The 24122-nt window shown below is 30.5% G+C and overlaps 1 pseudogene; it reads right to left on the reverse strand.

Annotated features, from left to right (window-relative positions):
- Positions 1 to 3154: 3154 nt before the first annotated feature.
- LOC129297007 (probable aldo-keto reductase 1) lies at positions 3155 to 7332 on the reverse strand (annotated as a pseudogene).
- Between the last annotated feature and the right edge of the window lie 16790 nt (positions 7333 to 24122).

Raw genomic sequence — 24122 nt, forward strand, 5'->3', positions numbered from 1 at the left:
TAGATGAAGAAATGAAATCTAAAGCATCAATGCCCCTTTTTATCATGAGAGGCAGCTCTTCATATAATATATAGATATGAAAGCGAATAAATTATCAGTACTCTTTATTAATGCACTAAAAAAGGAAGAGATCTATAAGTAGAATGAATAATATAAAAATTTAAAATAACATTATATAATAGAGAGAGGCTAGAGGAGATCATTGCATATGTGCCCAACTTTAAGAAATTTTAACATGCCCTTCACTTGTGATAGTGTATAGCTTTTATATATATATATATATATATATGTATGTATGTATGTATGTATGTATGTATGATTTTTTGAAAAATATTTTTAGAAATTAATGGTGATGTGATTAACCTATAATTACAGTATTTAAAAAAAATGACTGTCAAGTTTAAAAGATTGCTTATTATTCTTATATTATATATAGAGAGAAGTCATTTTTAATTAATTTTCAATTTTAAAAAAATAGTTAATGCTATTAAAAGTTATCTAATTTTTTTACATTTATCATTGTTTAATAAAGTAACGTAATCATAAATAAATATAAGAATTTCATTAATTTCAAAAATTTACTAAGGGCGTAAAAAAATTCATTAATCACTCTTAAAAAAATACAAAAATATTTATATTTTTTAACATGATAACTCTTAAAAATATCTAAAAATCTTGAACAGAGAAGGTAATTATGTTGAAAATTGTGTCCTTTGGTCAATCACTGTACTATATACATTATTATTTAATGAATTTCTCTTTTGTTATCATAACAATTGCATGTTCAATTATGATAACTGTATCCCTGGATAAACTATAATGATTGTCCTAAATATCCTTGGTCAGTCATCTTTGAGGAATCATAGATGAAACAAGACTAATATGACTTTAATTAATTATAGAGATATAAATTAAAGTCATAAGCACTTGAAAGAGTACAAGGTGCTGGACTGACCCATTATGAGAAAACTGCATAGTATAAGTCATAATCTTATCTCATATGTAATTATATCACTAAACCCTTTAACCTGAGATCATCATGGATTCCTACATGATGACCACTAAACTTTGATCTAATCAAAAGTTACCTTTGACCGGGTGATCATAAAGATTATGATTAAGTTTAGTAATATTCATATAGAGGAATATGAGTGATCAAGATAGAATTTATCCCTCACATTAAGTGAAAGATATTATTGGGCCCTCGATGAGTAAGACTGAAAAAATATATGGTTATACTACAATGGAAAGGGTTTTTCCATTGCTACTGTCAGTCTACTCAGAGATCGAGAAAGTAACGGTCAGGTAAAGGAGAATGACAATTTCATTTCTCATACTTGATCAAAATATCACGTGACAAAATGGATATGATATGGTTACATGATAGGTTATATCGGATCATCAATCTCCATGTGAATTGGGCAGTTGCAATGTCTTACTAGAGACTACTTGTGACTTGTGGGCTAATAACATAATTAGCCTACTGTTAATTTCATATAGGCCTAGAGAATCGCACACAAGAACAGCCCAATTCAAGTTATAATGTCCAAATTTATTGAATCTAAAATATGTCTAGATTCAGTGAATGTAATATAGAGTGAATGAATTATATATATATATATATATATAATTTAAAATTTAAAATATAATTATATATATATATCCAACGTATGATCTCAAACATTTTCAGACTATATAAGTGTTCTAAATATTTTTCTTAATCACATACTTTCTTTGGTTTTTGATTTCTTGATGATAAAAAACCTAAGTTTTGATGTAGTTTGAGTTTTTAGAGATTTCAATTGATTATTTAGTTTTTAATAGAGTTAATAATGTTGGAATAATGATTGTATGATTTAGATTTTGCCTAAATAATTGATTAGAACTTGGCTAAAGAGAGAGTTGATGAAATATATATTTAATTTTTTTTAAAATTAAATAGAACTTGGCTTGATATCTGACAAAAAAAAATTGGTTAAAGAGAGGGATGATGGGACAGATTTTTTTTTTTAATGTTAAATAGAATTCTATGTACGTTTTTTACAAAAAAAATTTGGAACTCAGTGCTAATCAGGCCAACTTTTAAATTTAGTATCTAGGTAAATATTATTGAAACTGTAGTATTGTAAGAAATAAATTTTTTTTTATAACATGAAAGTCAATTTGCCTCCATATAAAGTCAAGCCATTGGGCATTCAGCAACATCTGCTAAACAGAATAGATCAATCTGCCTCCTACTTTACCTAACTGGTCAATGATACGTTATGAAAATAGATTTGCGGTGAAATGCCTTTGCAATGATTAGGATTTTATTTGACACTTTGATCACTGAGTTTAATTACTTCTAGCAGTAAGCAGTTTATGTGATTTGTTAAAGGCTAAATCAAATTATAGTTAGAGCCAGTAATTCATGCAAGCAAAACTTATTTGAATCGAGCTCAATTTTAGTTGGCTTATTTAGATCGGGTTTAAAGTATCATACCCATGTAAAAAAAAAAAACCTATATAGCCAAGCTTAATCCTAATTTTTTTCAGCTAGGTTCGAGCTGACCCATCAAACTTAGTCAAAGTTACTAACTTTATATATATAGAGTCAAATTTTAATAGTCTAGTTTATTCAGGTTGGGCCCAATTCAAATAAGGATTATTCAGATCAGGTTTAAAGTATCTTATCTTTCACAAAAACTAATATAAAAGGACTCAGCCATAACTTTTTTTGAACGGATTTAGACTGGCCTGTCAAACTTGACTCAAATTACCAACCCCAATTATAATCATTGAGTCATTGAAGCCTTCATTCATATTTGCCAACAAGGTACGGTTGCCCCTAAATGCTCCCTCATCCCGTTCCATGTCATGGCTAATTGGAGGAACTCCTTAAAGTCAAATCTACTTTATAAGCAAGAGTCGGAACAAATATTCATGCAAATATGACGGTGAAACCCCACATCTTATTCGTACAATAACATAATTCATGATTTTGGACATATTACCGAGGACAATCTCACACAATAATTTAAAACTTCAACAATACCCAACTCCCAAAGCACCCAGCACTAACTATACTTCGGAGCCTCCGTTCACAGCTTATTGGTATTGCCATCATTTTTGCTTCAGAGCACAAATTACAGCATTCTCCGTTCATATTGAGGCCTTACACTCTTTTTGGGGGCGTGTCAGCAAATCTCCAGCTGAATTGGTCCCAGCTCTCAAAGTGTTGATCACCTGCCACTTCATCAATGGGGACTGTCTCAGAAATTTCTTTGAGGTCCCCATTCGAAAGTTTCACTTCTAAGGCGCCCAAATTTTGATCTAGGTTCTTAATCTTTGTTGTTCCTGAAAATTAAAGGTCCAGAAAATTCATGTAATGCAAAAGAGACGGACAAATATTAAGATAATAACAACACTAAGGGACAAAAAAGAACTTGGCACAACAACGAATTTGAATATTTGAAATACTAATGGGATCCGGACATCCGGTACTGATATGATTGCTGAATATTTGACATATAATTTCAACGTGATGAAATATAAAACTATTTTTTCCCCATACTCGAAGCTTGCAGAGTGATCTAAGCACAAACACGAATCATGTTTTTTAAGCAACAATCTTGAAAGAAACCTTTATTGATAAAGTTCATTGTCTTGTTTTACAAAGCCACAAGAACGCCCACAGGCAAACATACGCGATGCATGCATATTGGTTTGTTCAGACAAAGTAGCGCGAGTTTAAATAGGAATATAGGCATTAGGGAGCCAGCCCACTCACCAGGGATAGGCGCAACGTCATTGCCACCCATGCCAATGCAAGCTGAGCAGGAGTGCACTGATGCTTCCTGGCAACGTTTTCTATTCGATCATATATTCTCTTGTTCTTCTCCAAATTCTCTGACTGGAAACGGTGATACGAGCCCTGATGTGCGAAACAACGTAACCATCAGACAACCGTGGCACTTAAATAAAAAATTGTTTTGCACTTTCAATGCTTTAATTTAGCAATAGCGGTAAAAACAATGCGGGCTATATCACCTCCACCAGTGTTCTTTAAAGACTAGCACTGGCCATCTTAACAAACAAATTGGCATAGCTAAGTAATAAGGATAGGAATTTATAAAAATACTATATTAAAAGAAAAGGATACAACCTAACTAATGTTTCAACTAAACTAACGATTAAAAAGCAAATGCAGAAGATAGTTATATTCTGTACCAGGGGCCAACTGCAGGCACGGTTTCCACAACTCCACGGCCACCAAAAAAGCCACGACCAAGAGGGCTATACGGCACTATTCCAATACCAAGCTCTCTACAGAAAAAATCCATCTTTATAGACATCTTCAAGATAATTTCTTAGAGAAGATGCTAACTGCTGGAGAAGGTAACTAGCAAACGATGGATAGTAGGGAAGCAATAATTTAGAACATGCATGCAAAATCAAAATATGGGGAGTGGATGCATGCACCAAAACCAAGACATAGAAATGACAATAAACAAATAGCAGGGTCACTCTATTGTTATCAAAAGTTGATAGGAGCAAAAAGAGAGATGATAATATAGAAAACCAAGGAATAACTATGTCCTTTGGGTTCGATGTCCTCAAAGAGGTAGTAGATGAGGAGGAGCAAGGGCACTAAGTACACGACAAGGTCAGGCTGCACCATGTAAATATAGCTATACGGTGAGTCCACAAGAAAAAGAGACAAAAGTTCCTCCCAAGATTAATGAAATGAGACTAGCAGCTGATATTGTCTCAATAACCAATAACAATTGCATTTTTAATGCTCCAAACCTATGCATGGTCTCACAAGCCTGAACAAATTCGATAATAAGTTCATCATGGTACAGGATGCTCGGATCCCATAAATGTTCTCACCCAGCCTAAACTCTATCCCTTCTATAAGTTCACTGTTAAATAATGTGGCCCATTCAAACAACAATGGGCATGTAAGCAATCAGCCTAAACCCCTGACCTAACAGCAAACAAATAGGGAATTCACTTGTCTGCTGGGCTCAAGTTTAAGAGCTTGAAGGACAAGCCCAATGAAACCCCCTAGGACCATCAATACGAGCGATGAAAGAGATAGCTAAAGGCATGGGTAATGAGAACACACATACTATCAACGACGAGGCCGTTGCCATGTTAATTGAAGGCGTAGATTTTGGCCTTACTTCTGAGTATTAATTCCTTTTTGTGATCATGTCTAATTTTGTTTGGAATTGTCAAGGGGCCTTAGAGAAGGTTTCCTTCAATTACTATATCTTTTATGGCTAACTTTAAACCTAAAATTATTGTTATCGTAGAACCTTAAATTTCAGGAGTTAAGGCTGATAAGGTTACCAAGAAGCTAGAATTTTATTCCTCTCATAGAGTAGAAGTTGTAGGATTCTCAAGAGAAATATGGGTTCTTTGGACTGACAATTTGAGCATTAATGTCAATCATACCTAATTCATACACATAAAAGTGGAATATCTCAATTATGGGAGGAAATTCTCTTCTAGGCAATCTATGAGAACCCACAAACACATTTCAGGAAATTCTTATGGGAAGACTTAGCTCAAGTAGCTCTTAACCGTAACATACCATGGCTTTTAGCTAGAGATTTCAATGCCACAATTAATAGTAAAGAAATAAAAGGGTCGAATCAATCATAGCTATAAGTAGTTCAAGCTATTTATCTAACGACATGGTCTCATTGATCTAGGCTATAATGACCAAGAAAACACAAGGAGGAGGGGCACTCGTATGGTCCATTTAGAAAGGGCCCTTTATATTCAACGTTGTCTAAATTCTCACATTACTAGTTAGGTTGAACATCTGTCCAAGATAATCTCTAATCATAGGCCCATATTGCTACATTTAGGCCCCCTAACAACAACACACAAGAGCTATTAAGACTTTTAAATTTTTAGCCTCTTGGTTCTCACACCTAAACTTCCCTTCCTTAGTCAAACATTATTGGGATACTTCCAGGAATATAATCCAAAATATTGATACTTTCTCTATTGAAGATGTTAGATAGGGAGGCATAGTGGAAGATTAAAATTTTACATTCCCTATCCTGATGTAGATTGAACAAAATTGTTTAAGTCAAGGTGGGAAGAAGAGTTACCTTTTTTTTCACACTTCACGTGCGTTCTCTTCAAGAGTTTGGATCTTAGGCGAGAAAGTGAACTCACATTACCAGCAGAGCCACTGGTTCGAAAGGAAATATGCAGATAGCAGTGACTATATATGTTTTGGTCGTTAACATTAACTTTAAGCTACTACAATGAATTCTTAGGGTTGCGAGAGAGTTGTGATTTCAGAACCTAGACAGAAAGTAGAGAACTAACCTACAGAGCGGAACTATCTCCTCTTCAATGTCGCGAGTCCAAAGGGATCACTCTATTTGCACAGCCGTTATGGGATGAACCGCGTGTGCTCTCTTAATTGTATCAGGACTAGCTTCAGACAACCCAATATATTTAACTTTTCCTTCTTCCACCAGTTTCTTGAGTTCACCTACCTATAGTGCAAGTATGCAACAAACTCATGGGCAATGTGTACTGCTGTAACACGCCATTTTAATACAAAAAATTTACAGGATATTTTAGGGGAAGAAATCGCTAACCGTGTCCTCTATTGGCACTGACTTGTCCACCCTATGCTGATAGTAGAGATCAATGTATTCCACATCAAGCCTTTTCAAGCTGGCTTCACAACATGAACGCACATATTCTGGCGTACCTTTGATCTGAATATTAGATGAATTAGCATCGGTGGTAATACCAAACTTCGTTGCCAGCTGGATGTTTTCTCTGGGTAACTCTTTTATGGCCTGCTCAACAGTGAAACATCAAAATTAAACAAACCGATTGACCGGATTTAGCGCAGCAGGACACATGCAATGTAAAAACAGGGATAATAGCCGCAAGGATTGATCACGGTTACCTTTCCTAACAAAACTTCGTTGGTATTGGCTCCATAAAAGTCCGACGTATCAAAGAACGTAATCCCCTGACTGAAAGCATACTTGATAATGGATATTCCGACCTCTTCAGGGACAGGAGCGTTACAGACTCCAGTAAGGCCCATACAGCCAAATCCTAACTTGGAAACCTGAAAAGAGGGGAGCACGCTCATCCATCATCGACATAGACAGAGAGTAGTAATAGTCGCAGTCTCATAGAAGAGCAAGATTGAACTCTGTATGAGGAATGAGTGAAGCCTAAACAGATACTCAAATACATTATTTAGTGGGGACAGCAACAAACGAAGAGAAGAAAAGGAGAAGCAGTTGCAGGGAAAGTGGATACCTCAAAGCCCAGGGTACCAAGATTGACGCGAGGCATGTGAGGCGCGGCCATTGCAGAGAAAGGATTTCAGTAATTCAGTATCACAATGTGGATGCAGAGGCGATACATATGCAGGCAGTGTGCGGGGGTATATATAGCAGGGCTGGAATCGGTGGTGTTGGGTGGAGGGATCCATTGTCAATCGGGAAATCGTCATTGAATATGTCAGGCAGAGGGGAAATACAATGAACAAATCTTAGCCGCCCCACCTTCTCGCAAAATTACTGTTTGAAACCATCAAGCACAGTAATCTCCCAGCTTCTTTACAAATCAATCACCCCTGTCAAGCTTCGATCATGAATATAGGGGTAGTTATACCTGTAAAACTTTTAACAAATCGCAGCTTAGCCTTAATCACGACCAGACGAGTTAACACTCATAATTTCTCTATCAAAGAAAACAATAGAAAAATATAAGCATGGATCCTCATGATGATGAGCTTCATCATTGGAGAGCTCATTCCAACCTTTTATTTGGTATAAAATAATTCATGATCTGCATTTTAAATTATCCACATTTAATATCAATTTTTTTATAATTTTATATTAAAAATATTTTAAATTAATATAAAAATTATAAAAAAATTGATATTAAATATGGATTGTCTAAAATATATTTAGATGCTCATTAGGAAAATAAAACACCATGATACTCATTAATTTATAAGATTTGGATTATCAAAATTTAATGTTTTTAATTTATCAAAATAAGCATTTATAAGTGGAAAAAAATAATTTATAAAAATTATAAATTTTTAATAAATCTATCCATCACAAACCATGATAGTATATTTAGCATGAACAGTCTATTTTAATATTAAATATTTTATAATTTTTATTAATAAACTATTCAGATGTATTTTGAAAGTATATGTTTTAAATTGCAGGGAATGGATTTCAGCAATTCAGTATCGCAATGTGTATGCAGAGGTGATGTGTATGCGGGCAACATGTGGGAGTATATACAGCAGGGCTGGAATCGGTGGTGTTGGGTGAAGGGTTCCATCGTCAATCGGAAAATCGTCACTGAATATGTCAGGCAGAACAGAGCACAGTGGAAATACAATGAACAAATCTATGATGAATGGCATCCGTGGTAGGCTGGTAGCCGCCCCACCTTCTCGCAAAATTATTTTTTATCAATCAATCAAGCACAGTAATCTCTGAGAGCATGAGAAGCCATCGCTGAAAGTGAAGGAAAGGAGATGACGAAGAGCAATTTGCGTTCGCTACCCTGTGCTTTCTTTTCGGGTGAATGACATGAACGCTTAAAGGGATGAACTAATTCAAATTAAATCCCAAACGTTAAAAATAAAAAATGTGTGCTCTGTTTACAAATATAAAATATTTTAAATTAAAATTTATTTTAATAAAATAATTATTTATTTTTTAATTAATTTTATTTTTTTATATTTATTTTTATTTAATATTCTATAATAAATATAAAATTATTATTAATAGAGATACTTTTAAAAAAAAGGCAATTATTACATATTAAAAAATTAAAAATACTTTATATTTTTTAATATCCAACTCCTCAAAAATATTTTATATTTTTTAACGAAGGGAGTAAGTCCATATTTAAATTTTATAATTTTAAATTTAAATTCTATTTTTAAAATTTAACATAATTAATAAATATTTTTATTAATATTTAAACTGTAAAATTATAAAATTAGAAGATGAATTTATAAATTTTTAAAATTTAATACTTTAAAATTTATTTTAAATTATTTAATCTTCATAGGAACTATTTGTGGTTCACCTTCTCCTTTTCAACTAAAAGACATGTGGCCACATGCTGCCTTTCTTCATGAGACTAAAATCAAACCCGGACGTTGCATGGATGATGATTAATTAAGATAAAATCAATAATTTTAGATATAATGTTTAGAATTAGTATCTGGACATTAGACATATGAACAAAAATAGAGAAAGAAATAAAAATTCATTTGAGAAATAATTAAAGTCTTATTAAAATTTATTTGAGTCAAACATCATGCAGCAAAGTAGGGATGTGATTAAAATTTATTTGAGAGAAATTAATTAAATTATAACATGAATAATAAGTAGTTTGCCATTACACTTGCATAGGAAGATGAATCTCATGCACAGTAATTTATCTAAGAGTGTGTTTGATTGAGAGAAGGGGAGGAATTTTAATGGAGGAAAGAAAAAGAGTTTGATGTTACCTAATTTAATTCAAGTGGGGAGAAGAAGGAAAATCATTATATGTGAACAATTTTACCTTCCTTTTATTAGAGTTGATATGTTGAAAAAGTATATCTACATGTATTGAACTTATCATAGAGGGTATATTGGTCATAAATTTTACCATTCTTCTCCCAATCCCCCAATTTGGAGGGGAGGGTTTGGAGGATAAAAATTTTCCCTCCCCTCCCCTCCCTTCTCCTCCCTTTCAATCAAACACCCTCCTAAAAATATTGTCTAATGCCCCTGATTAAAAGAAAATGTTTTATCTTGGGTGTTATTTAAAAATAACACATACTTGGGTATCATTTAAAAATAATAATTTTATTTTATTAATTATCTAATAAAATGAAAAAACTATCTTTAATAACTCTAATTGAAAACTACATTAAAAAATCAAAATAAACATAAATAAAATTTTTGAAATTTAATTCTCAACTTAATCTTTAAGTATGTTTATATTCTTCTATTCAAAATAATTTTCATCAATTTTTTTTCTCTGTACAAGTAAAATAAATTCAAATAGCAAGTATGGAAAAATATTAAAGAGATCACTTAATTTTATAATTCAAGATTTAAGCAGTTAAAATTCAAAAGTTAAAGCTTTGTTAATAAAATAAAATGATAATTAATTAAACTTAATTAACCTCAAATAAATATTAAAAAGCCTAATTTAAAGGATAAAAAATATATAAAATTATAATTTATCAATAAACCAGCTTCTTTGCTAATCAATCATGCCTGTCAAGCTTAGATCATTAATGCAGGAGCAGTTATACCTATAAAACTTTTAACAAATCACCAGTTAACCTTAATCCCAATTAAAACAACTTAACGGTCATAATTTCTATATCAAAGGAAAAAAAATAGGTAAATAAAAGTAAGGATCCTCATCCTGATGAGAATCCAGCTCATCATGGGAGAGGTCATCCCAACCATTCATTTCAGTATAAAATAATCTATGCTTTTTATTTTAAATTGATTTTTAGATATTTTTAATATAAAAATTATAAAAAAAAATTAATATTAAATATATCTTGTCCAAAATATATGTGAATGCTCATCAGGGGAATAAAACACCATGATACTCATCAACTTATAAGATTTTGACTATAAAGATTTAATTTTTTTCTTATTTTTATTTATCAAAATAAGTATTTATATGTAGAAAAAAATAAGAATTTATAAAAATTATAATTTTTTCAGTAAATTTATTCATCATGAATTAAGATAGTACATATTTAGCCTAGACAATCCAATTTAATATTAAATTTTTTTATAATTTTTACAAATAGACTGTTCAAATATACTCTAAATAATACATGTTTAATCTAGACAGTCAAATTTAATATTAAAAATTTTTCATTTTTTTTGGACAATTCATATTTAATATTAATTTTTTATATTTTTTATTTCAGTACAAACAATATTAAAAATATCTAAAAATCACTTGAAAATGAAGGGCATGGATTATTTCTTGCCCAAAATGAAGGGCTAGGATGAGCTCTCCTAATGATGAGTTATCAAATGAGGATCTGTAAAAAAAAAAAAAATTGAAAGAATGATGTTAACTCCTAGAATATTAAATTAATGATAGTCAAGTTTTAGACAAATTTTTTAAAAAAAATAAGTTAAAAATATCGATTCGGATAATTACAAATCTAGAAGTTTTAATTATAAATAAATATTTAAATATCAAATGAAACTATTATATTATAATAAGAATTTATATTTGTAAGTTGTAATTATTTAAATTGATATTTACAATTTAACTTTTATAAAAAAATCTGACTGTCATTGATTCAATCTTTTGAAATCTAACTATAATTTTTCCAGTTTTTTTTTTCTAATCTATCCTTGAATATGAAAAATTATGGAGATTAAACTTATTACTACATGCCATGTGCATTTTAATTAATGTCAATCCTATTTAAGGGATGTGAACATTAGCAAGGGAGGGAAGAGTTAAGACAAGACAAGAGATAAAATCCAAGTGTTAGACGGAGCAACATATATTAGGCTAGTTGGGAACTTATTGTTTAATGCTGACCAGGGATTCTTCTTTGTTCCTAACTTGGCCATCAAGTCTCGCTTTGTTAACAATGGAATCATGATGTCGCATTTGCATGTATCCTTTAGCCGAGTTTGGTATTATTGAATTGATAAGGTAGAAATAAAATTAAAAAGGAAATCCTAATCTAATTTGGCATGTAAGCCTTGCAATTTTCAAAAATTCTAATTCTGCTAAAAATGTTAGAATGTAATTCCATTATAATGATCATAGAATTGCTTCAATTCTTTGAAATTTATTTTATAAACTCCACTATCCTCATCTTTTTTATCTGCTTATGATAGGGGAGGTTTTTTTAATTTTGAGAAGAAGGACAATTTAATTTTCTTTTATTTTAAGTACATATACTAATTAAAATTCCCTCTTCATGTCAAATACATATTTAAAACTCAATTTCATTTTGATTTGATTCTGATTTTAATTTTATTAAAAACTCTTTTATTATATCAAACGGTGCTTTAAATATTTTGACTTTATGCAAGCGCTAGTAGCTGCCTCATTTTTCATTTTGTGATGAAGGCAGGGACAACACCTGAGGTTAAACATCATGATCCCATGCCTTTTCATTCATTTTTTGCAGTTGCATAGCTTTACGTTTGCAAATAATTAAATTTCAAAATGAATGAAAGATATAAATAATTTTAATTTTTTTCAAAATCTGTGCAGATTGTTAAAATCTCATTCTAATAAAAATATATTATTTGTTATCCTTAATTTTAATTATCAATAAAAATTATGGTGAGTGAGAGATCAATTTAGACAAGAATTTAAATTAATAAATACAATGAATAAAATGAAAAAAAAAATGTATACGTATCAAGTTTACTAGTACAAAATACAACTTTGACAAGAGCATTTTACAATAATTGTGGTTATAAATATAATGGGTTAAAATTCTTACATTATAATGACAGGTCCACAGTAAAACTATCGTTGTTATTTATAACTTAAAATATATATAGATCATTAATTAATTCTATTATTATTAGTATTATTAATATAAATAAATAATATTAAATAAAATTATTTTTTAAATTTAAATTTATAATATCTAGCGACATGTCTCTTGTGACTTGTCCGTAGATATTTCTATTAACGATAGGTGCCTTGGTACTCGTCGTTAATTGTTGAAAGCCATCAGCTCCTTTTAACATGTGTATATATAATAATATTAATATATATAATATTAATTAATATTTTAATTTTAATTATATCTGATATTTTTTAACATTTAACGACAATTTTAAATGAACTTGTCGTGATTACTTTATTAATTATTATTATACAAACTTAGCGACATTTCTTTAATGAACTGTCGTGATTTTGTAATTAATATGCGTTAATTAATGTATTAATATTTAAATAAATTTAATATTAATATTATTAATATAAATATTTTATTCATAACATTTTTATTTATAGTAATATTATTTAATATTACAAGAAATTTATTATTAATATTAGTTATATTATCATTAGATATATATTATAGTAATTAGTTTATATTATATTATATTATATTAACATATATATATATATTTATAATTTATAATTATGTCATTGGACATATATTTTCAGAAAATATAATAAATAATAATTAATTTCAATATAAATAATATTTTTTATTAAATGTAATATAATTAATATTAGTCATATTAACACTAGATAAATATTTAATATATAATTTATTTTAAATTATTACTTATTTAGTATTTAATAAAATAATATTAGATAAATAATACATGCACTTAAAACCTTAGCTAGTGTAATTGTTCTGGGTTCTATATATGAAGTCAATGCTCAAGTTGCAAAACAATAGGAAGTCTAACGATAGGTCCTTAATTGATTGTCGTTAGATGATTTAATTATTTTGCATATAATGACATGTCCCAAAAGACATTGTCGTTATATATGTACACCAGCTTTATTAATATCCATTAAATAAAAAAATTTAAAAAAAATTTAATGATATCACGACAGGCCATAAATGGGCTGTCATGATATCTATTAACAAAAATTTGAAAATTTAAATAACAACAGGCCATAAAAATAGCCTATCGTAAAAGCTAAAAAACATAAAACATATAACGACATCCCTCTCCGTGGCATAGAGGGACTACGTCTTTTTTTATATATTGCACTGCATCATGCCTATCATGCACCGTGACACATTTATTGTCACAACAGCAAACTGTTATCATAACAACACTTCAGGCTAACTTTTAAAGTGTATCGTTTTGTTATTCAATGTCCAATACAAATGATTTAAGAGTCTACACATGGCTTTTTAAGCCAGTTAGCCATTGACACAGATTTTACGACCAAATATTAATCTAATTGAAAGTTGCACACCCGGATACGAAACGGTACCTTTTCTTTCCAAAACAACAACCAAGGTGTCTAAACTCACATACCAAATACCAATAATTATGGAACTACTTGAATTGACTCAAATGAACTATAAACAACTTGTTTGCACAATTAAATCACAACAATAACATTTCACACTAGATTTGGCCATCAAAACCCTGAATTCAAGATAATTTCAAGGGGTAACAACAATACAGTAATCATTCTTATGCCCATTCATATGCACAAATCCACAAAATCAAGACTTACACTAGTATATCAACCTCTCACAACCATTATACCATAATTATAACATTTCAAGTTGAGATACTCACAGTCTACAATAGAAATTCATACAAGTGATAAAAAAATAGCTTTGTGATCCTAAGTTGGTATAAACGTAAATAATTCATTATAGAACCAAAAGAAAAAGAAAAGACAATACAAACACAAGTCCTCTTAATTCTCAACAACACCTTCTTTTCCTTTGCCCTTATTAGAGTCTTTACCTAAAATATGAAACCATGGAGTGAGTCAAGGACTTAGTAACTAAATAGTCTAATCAAATTACTTGTGTAAGAACAAATAGTGAATATGTAAAGTAACACATAAAATACATAACAAGTTTTTTTGTGTGTGTGTGTGTAATTATAAAATGATATGCATGATCAACGCATCACCATATACCCTCTTTATATCTTCTGATTGAATTTATGGGCTGACAACTCAATAGAACTAAATTCATGTGATTGAATTATCCGAAACTCACCAATCGTGAGAGACAACCTTAGCCAAGATTTCCTTCACCCACTATAGACCATAGATTTTTTCTGTACATGAATACTAGGGGTATCAATGTCCAATCTATCTCACATAATACTGAAACTTCCAAATAAATATAGAACTGTGCACCAGGGCCTCCACAATGCCAGTGTACCATATGGATTTTCAAACAATGTTCCCAACACTATACTAGGGTGAAATTTCACCCTCTCACAATGATCATGCCAAACATATGCTCAATGAATACACACATAACCATAACATATAATTTTCACTAAGATGATTATTTTCATAAAAACCATAGAATTTCACAAATACTTATATTTAAATATATAATTTAGTCTTCAAAATAAAAAATGTTCAAAACATGATTTTTCATTCCACTTCACATAAAGTTTCTAAATTCATAATTATTTTACATTAATATTATAATAATATAAAATAAAGGTATTAACTTTAATAACTACCATACAATTATCCAAACATACAAAAGAAAGTTTAGATAATCCGGTTATCTCAACCCTTTTATCACTAAAAGGGATGTCTGGTCAAGATTTAGCTCCACACATGTCTACTAACATAAAAACACCCGATCAATATTTAATCTACAAGATTAAATATTTAATCATCAATCCATACACACTAATTAACCCCTTTTTAATGTAATTTTGAGTACCTACTATACCCAAAACCTTAATTTAACACTATCAATTCTCCCAATACACTTCATTAATCTCATTTAACACCCAATCATACCAATAACCCTAAATCTCCACCCACATTGCTCTCAATCTTCCAATTTTTACTTAGGATTCGTCCAAACCCTATTTAAAAACACTAAATCACTACACAATCCATAAATATAGGTTTATAGGCTTGATTTAACTCTCTAAGATCTTAAATAAGGTAATAGGTTCGGTTATAACCTAAGAAAAATTGAAATCAAGTCCCACATTGCCCCAAACATATAAAATGTACATAAAGGGAGAGGGAGAGATATAGGAAGCTTACCTAAAGATGAATCTTGCCCCAAATGCTTCTAAATAGCTCCTAATTTCAAGCCTTAACAACCACAAGTTGTCCACGATTGCCTCTTGCATTTACTCTTTCCCTCTTCTATTTTTTTTTGTCTAATTCGTGAATTTAATATGTGCAAATTTTTGCACATCCGCTACAACACATGGTGCATCCGCCATGACAGATGGTATAAGAGTCTCAAACATGTTTTGGGCCTCTCTCCATGCTATGGTCTGCTTAAACTCTGACCTTGTCCTCTTCTAAGGCTATCCAATAATCCAATAACTACATTAGTCTTTCAAAAACTTCATTAATCTAAAATTCACTTAATTTATCAATTTACCCTTCTGAACACTTGAAAATTTAAGATTTGAAATCTAAAATGTTACAAGTTAGGTGTTCTCCATCCACGACTACAAAACTTCATCGAGAGAAAAAGTATAGTAATTGTTGAACAAGTAAATGACTCTTTGCATTAATAAATAACTCTTGTGCATTAATGATTTTATTATTGTTTATAGGTGGAACAATGACTTCTTGGGTGTTCATTTTTTTTGCATAACTAATAAGTATATAAGAATATGGTGCAACATTGATCTATTAAAATATATCTAATATGAAATTACATTATGTGTTGTCAATAGTATATGCTTAGGTTGTTATTATGTTATAGGTAATTATCAATACACTGTATTGTGCAAGTTGACTTGTAAGATGATAAGTTTTTCTAAAAAACATATAATATATTATGTTTTTCATATAAGGAGACATTTTATAGATGATGCCCAAGCATCTGGTGCAAGATTGATTTATTGAAAAATTTATGTTATGGAACAACATTACATGTTGTCAATAGTGGATGCTTGTGTTGTCATTGTGCTATATGTAATTATCAATATACTGTGTGTTGTGCAAGTTGACTTGTAAGATGGCAAGTGTAAAATCTGAAGCAAGTTATAAAACTCCTTACTTAAACACAGTTAATCTCTATAAACCAAGATAATCAATGGTCTAATCCTAAAGGACTATCACGTTTAATAAATATAGCAAATGGGAAACCCAAGTTTTCATAATATAAAACACTCCCATACACTTCTATCATTTACAAATTAGAGTTTTAAGCAAATGCAAAAGTATGAGATTCAAAACAAGTCAATGCATTTGTAAAATAAAAAGGACATTTTTTTGGCCAAAACAGCATGTGTGTTGCGGCATGCTGCAAACACGTCATAATATGTTGCTCTTTGGTCATACATAGTAAACGTACGTGCCATATACTATGGCATACTACATGTTTCATGACATAATAGAGCTGTCAAATGACAACACCTAGGACAAACTTCTAACATGTTTCATTTTTCCATTTAACTTCTGATTGAGGTGATCTAGGTGTTTACAGTGAGCTTTTTCCTAACTTTAACTAATGGCACTGATTCTATAACTAAATCATTTTTCTAATAAAAGTTGGACACCCAATACAAAACTCACTTCTTTTTTTTCGTATAAATATACAAATTAGGTTTCCAAACCATAACACAAGTGCCAAAAGCTTATACCCATTCTTATACCACACATAATGGACTAATACGGACTCGTGCAACACACTATAGACTAACAAACACATGCATATCAAAATTTCAATACTCAATCCCTTAATTAACAAAAACATAAGGGGTTAACTTTTCATATACCAATAAAATAATCATCCATACCATTCAATTACATAACACCCTATTTGCACTAGTATTTTGACCCTATTTAGCTTTACAATCACATCATAATTAGCCTATAACACAAAATACACATACAGATAATTTCAACAATAGTATAAGTAGTCTAAAAATGATTCATATGATATCCTAGTTGGAAAATAACTTCAAAAATACACATAACCCAAAATAATATGAGACCTACTGTTAGGATTTACACATAATCCTAAGCCTCCTATTATTTTTCCTAATTCTAATCTGATAAGCTAGGCCTGTAATATTGAGAAATGAGGGGTGAGTACAACCACTAAGTAACCAAGGTCAATCTAGTCTTTACAATTGTATATTAATTAATTATAAATGCAAATGGTAATAAATAATTTCACGAACATCATATGCATATAATTCAAGTCTAGCCTCGACTACAAAACTAACAACCATTTAGTCAGGCATAAAAGTATATCATCACATATATTCCAAGTATGCACATACTAGGGTTGCAATAACAACAACTATGTGCCTCTAATGAAAAACACATTAGACTATAATGATAACAATCATGTGGCTAGAAATAGAAATGTATAATCTATGTCAACCTTATACCTTCTTGATACCTCCAACATAAAGCTAGTAGCTATTTAGTAGCTACATCCACAACTCAAATTAATCTAGCATTCTATTAGTGAGGAGCTACCAAGTCAGGGCTAATCCACTCACTTGTGATTCGTAGTTTTCTCCAATATTAGCAACTGCGGAGCATCGTATCCTTAATCTAGCCTCCTCATGAACCAATGAAGACTAGTTAGGTTTGAGTCTCTTAAAGAATAAGTAGGACAGTCCCTAATCATCCATGGGAGACTAACTACCTTTTGATTTCAATGGTCAGCGCAAAAGCTAGATTTCGATTCCAAATGTAAGTCACCATTACCATGCGGATTTTATACTACTACCCATCTCCTCAGGCAAACTCTCACTATAATGATCATGCTATGCACACATTAACACCTAGAATGCAAAACTATTAACAAGCTTCACATTCTAACATATTCACCATAAGATATATCCATCATGCTCCATAAACCTTATAAAACGCCACAAATCCCATAATATTCATAATCATACATCTGCATATGCATGTTTCTATTTAATGACATGATTAATACATGCAAGATATACTTATCACATTTGTCATTTCATCAATAAATAACCACACATATCACAACAACTTCCCAAGCTTTGCATCTGTAATAACCCTAAATTTTAGATTAAATAAATTATCTTCAAATTGATACTTAATATATTTATTTATTTTAAGTCTATGACAAGTGAAGAGTAGAGGCTTGGTGAAATTTATACTGGTTATTTAGATGGAGGTCTAGAGTTGAATATTATTTAAGCAAAATATTAGTTTTATTTTTTTATATGGAAAAGTATTAAAGTGCTCCTTACTTCCTATATATATATATATATAAATATTATAAATAGAATATTAATATGATGAGGCTTTGACGGGTAATTTTTTCAAATAATCTTGGTCTAATTTTGTAATTTTGCCCACAAGCTTTATATTTTATTTCTGCTTTTCTCTTTGTCAGTCAGATTGGCAGAGGAGAGTGAGGGAGTTTCACGAGAGTTCTCTGTTTTTCTTCTCTTCTCTATTATGCGAGCTTCGTTCTTACCGCCAGTGGACTTTCCTCCTCATCGCCAGCTGTACATTTCTTCTGTTACTTCAGCTGGGCGTTCGTTTCTGTTAGGATGGAGTAGCTAAATCCTTATCTCGTTTCTACTCTATTTCATGGTTGTTAGAGAAAGAAACACGCTAAACCATAGAAGAAAGCTTTGAAACTTCCACCATTTCCTCCGTCACTTCCCTCTCTTCCTCCGCCATTTTCGAACATCGCTTGCATGCGTAAGCATGAAAGTTGTAGCTGTTGATGCACAAAACGTAGAGTATGAAATTTTTCCTCTCTTTCTTGCTTTGAGTTGCTGTTAATCGCTGCTTGAAGGTGTTCTGTCACACCTAAAATCTTGCTGCTATCAGAGGAGAGATGAACAGGTCAGGGGTGATCTGAATGTCCTTGTTCTTTCTCTATTTGTGCACCACCGTAGGTATTACTCTTGCTTCATGGATCCCTCTTCCTTTATTTTTGTTGATCTCTTTCCCCTCCCTTTTTATTGTTACTGCAGAAACATGATTGGAGTTTTGAACCCTTCTTCTTGAAATTTCTATGCTTGTAAATGTGTTGTAAAATTTGTCTTCTCTGCCAAGTATGTGCGTGTGGGTGGCTGTAGTGATGGAATGGGAGCTGTGATTTTGCTTTCGTGTTGCCATGTGAGATGTGAACAATGATGATTTAATTTTCTTAAGCTATGATTGATTTATTCAATGAGGAAAGGAGACTTAAGGAGCTGATTTGTTCATTAGTTTATATATTAAATAGTTTTGAGAGATGGAATCAAAGAGGAGGAAGCTGGTTTGAACTTGCAAAAAAAAAAAAATAAAAAAATTAGTGCATATGAGGTGTTTGACATTATGCTTGTTAGAATGAGCTTATTTGATTTTTTTTAACTCCATTAATCCTTGTGAATAATGTAATACCCTCAAAAATATAAACTAATTTTTCACAAATTATTAAAACCATTATCATGATAGAAAATTTTCTTACCATGATACATCCAAGACATAACACAAGTCTTAAAATATCCAAAAAGGCAATTAAAACCATGAGAGACAGACATAATCCTCATGTAATGATATTCAAATCAGATCATAAATTAAGAGGGACAGACATAATCCTCTTGGTCATATAAATTCTTTTAATAAAAAGGATTAGAGTTTACATGCTTCACAAAGAAGATATGTCCTAAGTTGACACAAGATACATTGTATAATTTAAAATAAGAGGCAACATAAAAGATGGTGTCTCATACACCATAGTTACACCTCTGGTACTTTCTCGGCCGGACTCGCTCCTGTAAAAATATTAACCACGGGGAATGAGACTTAAAAGTCTCAGTAACCAAAAATTAATATGTAATGATGCATGCGGATGTAACTAATCATGCGATTGCTAAGTGGGCACACAAAACATTTAACTGAACAATATTTTTAAACAAACCGGACAAGTATTTAATTTACATGACTGCACCTTATATCCTCCTTTCACCATGCTCGGACGCCAAATCACCCGGCCAAAAGTGAGTTGGACCAAGCGACACGCCACTCATTGGGTCCAATGAGGGCTTACCACGTGGTAATAATTAACCGAACAGAAATTTTCATTAACACCATACATTAAAATACCCTGACAAGTCATGCATCATTCAAATATCCAAACAGGAATATATCCGAACAATAATATCTCATCATGATAAACAAAAATAAATTTTAACCCACTTGGCAATAATTTCAAACAAGTATATACAGTATTTATTTTCAATAATTCATAATTTTTCCAAACAACAAAACAACACATAACCATTCACAAACACACTCATCACAAAACATTAATAATGGTTACCTTGTGTCTTGAATAACAAGTTCTCCTTCACAACTCCTCTTTCACCACTATCTTTGTCAACACAATCTACACAGTTATTTCATAATACTATGTATTAATTTTACATTAAAATACATAACTCTAATTTAAAGAGTTAGAAAGTCTTAGATCTATAATCCATATTAACACTAATTTAAGATTTATGCCTCATTTAACTTCTCAAATTCTTTTCTAAATTCTCGTACCTTAATAAACTATTTTTAAGCCTCAAATTACTTCTAGTATCACAATTTCATCCTTCTATATTCTAAAAATTCGCCCAAAAATAAATTAAAAATTTTAAAATTATCTTGAAGCCTCAAATCACCTTTCTATAACCTCAAAAATACCTATTCATACTTAAATAAATATTTAATAATCAGAGGTTCATCCCTATATCTCAGATTCCACATAAATTCGATCATATAGATCTAGATTTTAACTCAAAAATTCTTAAACATGAGTTTCAACCTCAAGAAAATATTCTATAATATTTATTATATCTCTAAGAGTTTTAACTATATTTTAATACATCATATCATCAGATTAACTATCCTATAGAAAAATCCTAATCAGAATATTTACTCTATCCTACAAAATAATCATATCACTAGAAAGCTAATATTATTTAGAAAATAACTATAAAATTAATTTTGTAATTAAATAAATTTTAAATGCTAATCTAAATAGGAAAGTTAGAACATACCTGAAGAAAAAGAAAATAATCCTCCCTTGCGAGAAAATGCCGAGCAACGTGAGAGAAAGAGAGAAAAATAATATAAAAATGAGATTGTGAGTCCCAAAATTATATTAAAAAAAACTATAGATTTGAATTTAATTATCCAAACCTTTAGGCCATAAGTTGTAATTTTCTATAAATTATATCTTAGCCTCTCATGCTTCCTAATACACACACCCCCTCCTTTTTATACATGAAGGCACCTCTTCTCTTCCCTCATCTAACCAATGTGGGACTTAGAAACAACAACCTTCCTCCCTCCCTTTTTTTTGTTCCTTCTACCTTCTCTTTTTTTAACACACACATAAAAAAAATTATTTATGTATTATATCTTAACTAAATATTGCTTATGTGATTTTAAATTTAAATTTTTAAATTCATAATTAAATACCTAACCATAATATTATTTCTAAATAACCTCAAATAATATAAATTTCTATTATTATCATTTTTTCCTCAAAACCTAAATTTCACAATTTCTTTATTATATAAAAATCAGGATGTTACAAATAATATGTTCAAATTGAGTGCTAATACTCTAAGAACTTAAATTGAAGATTCCAAAGGATATTTGAGCACGAAATTTAACTATTTGAATTCTTAGGAAAAATACAGTTGTGTATGAACTTTGTGATAAGCAATTAGAATTCTAAAAGATCTTATGAGTGGGTTGGAAATGATACAAGGTTAGTGTTTGAAAAAAAAAAAAACAGGAAGAAGGAGATTAAGGAGAGATGGTATTTTAATAGAGTATTGAATTATGGCTTTTGAGGGATTTTTATGTGTAAAGTTTGCTCTCAAAATTTTAAATTTACTATAGCAAAATTTTGGTAGTAGAAATGTAAGAGGAAATAGTTGAAATTATAAATAATTCTTTTAAAAATCTTAATTTAATTTATAGGGTATTTGGAGGAGGAGAAATTTTACGAGTATGGAAAGGTGAATCATTGGATTCTGAGAATTTCAAGTAAGTAAATAGCGTCCCAACTGATATTTTATTAAAATCTTCTTTATTCAAATATTATATTTTTATGCAAATTCTTTTTACGATAACAATGTGATTATAAAATATGTTGTTGATTAAATTAATTTATTTCATGAAATTTTTTTACCAGAATTGATCATTTTAGTTAATCAGTAAATACAAGTTTGAATTCTAATTCTAGGATTTCATTTTGAAAATTATTGAATTGCTACGAAAAAATGATTCATGTGAGTTCAACATTGAAAAGGAAAATTTGATTGAATAATGATTAATTTCTCACATATTTGAAATTAAATTTAAAAGGGACTTTATATAGGACACTTGTTGCTAACGATAGTTCCGCTAACCCTTGACGTGCCATGGTACACCTAGCTAGCAGGGTGTGTATAGGAGGTGCTAGCCCCGTGGATTGGCCAACGCACGTGGAATGGAGGGATGGTTATTCGTGAGTATAGTACTCACGTTTGTTTCGTGGCTCTGGCTGCGTTGGGTTTGTATTACCCTTGTGGACTGTGTATCCATGTTTGTTTTGTGACTTTGGCTGCATTTGGTTACTTACCTTCGTGGACTGTGTGTCCACGTTTCTTTTTGTGGCAAGAGCCGTGTTTAGTTATTTGCCCTCGTGGACTGTGTGTCCACGTTTGTTACTTGTTCTGATAAATCCCTGTAATTATGAGTTTTAAATTGTTTGATAAACTATTTTTCATTGGTTTTGATTAATGACATATTTATAATTATTTAGTGCAATTATTTTCTTTATTGAAAATAAATGATAATGACATTTGATATGAGGCTTTCATGAATTAGGATTTTATTTAAAATTACATAGAGTCATTTTATGTTGAAGTTTATTAAATATTTATTTGCAAAAATAGTCATTTCTGGGATACATAATTGTTTTAAACCTTCCTTTTATACTTATTTCATAATTTATTGTTGGGATGCTATTCACTGAAAATTTATTTTGGTCTCAAACTTATTAGCTGACGCTGGTCCTACTGCCGACTTCTAAAGGGCACACGACTATTCTGGGTGGTATTTTTCCTAGCATTAGCTCCCTTTTGATGTAAATATTTAAACTCACATATTTTATTTTGGAAAGTAAGGTTGGGTGCTTCACGTAGCCTATAGCTATATTTATATTTTGTTATATGTTGCCTGTTGGCTGGAAAGAGCTAAACTCTTGATTGGAACTATATTTTGTGTAAAATATTGTGTTTTAGGATATTCGGGAGATCCTATTTATAGAGAAAATTCTGCCAAAATTTTTATGAAAATATACAATCTTTTATTATAATGATTTTTTATTAAGTATATTACAATTTCGGTACAAATTTAATTATGTTGTAAAATGAAAAGATTTCTCAATTTAGGACTTAAGGGAT

This window comes from Prosopis cineraria, unplaced genomic scaffold, assembly GCF_029017545.1.
Source record: "Prosopis cineraria cultivar Desert tree isolate PC_DT_omini unplaced genomic scaffold, ASM2901754v1 PC416, whole genome shotgun sequence".
In the NCBI taxonomy this organism is placed as follows: domain Eukaryota; kingdom Viridiplantae; phylum Streptophyta; class Magnoliopsida; order Fabales; family Fabaceae; genus Prosopis; species Prosopis cineraria.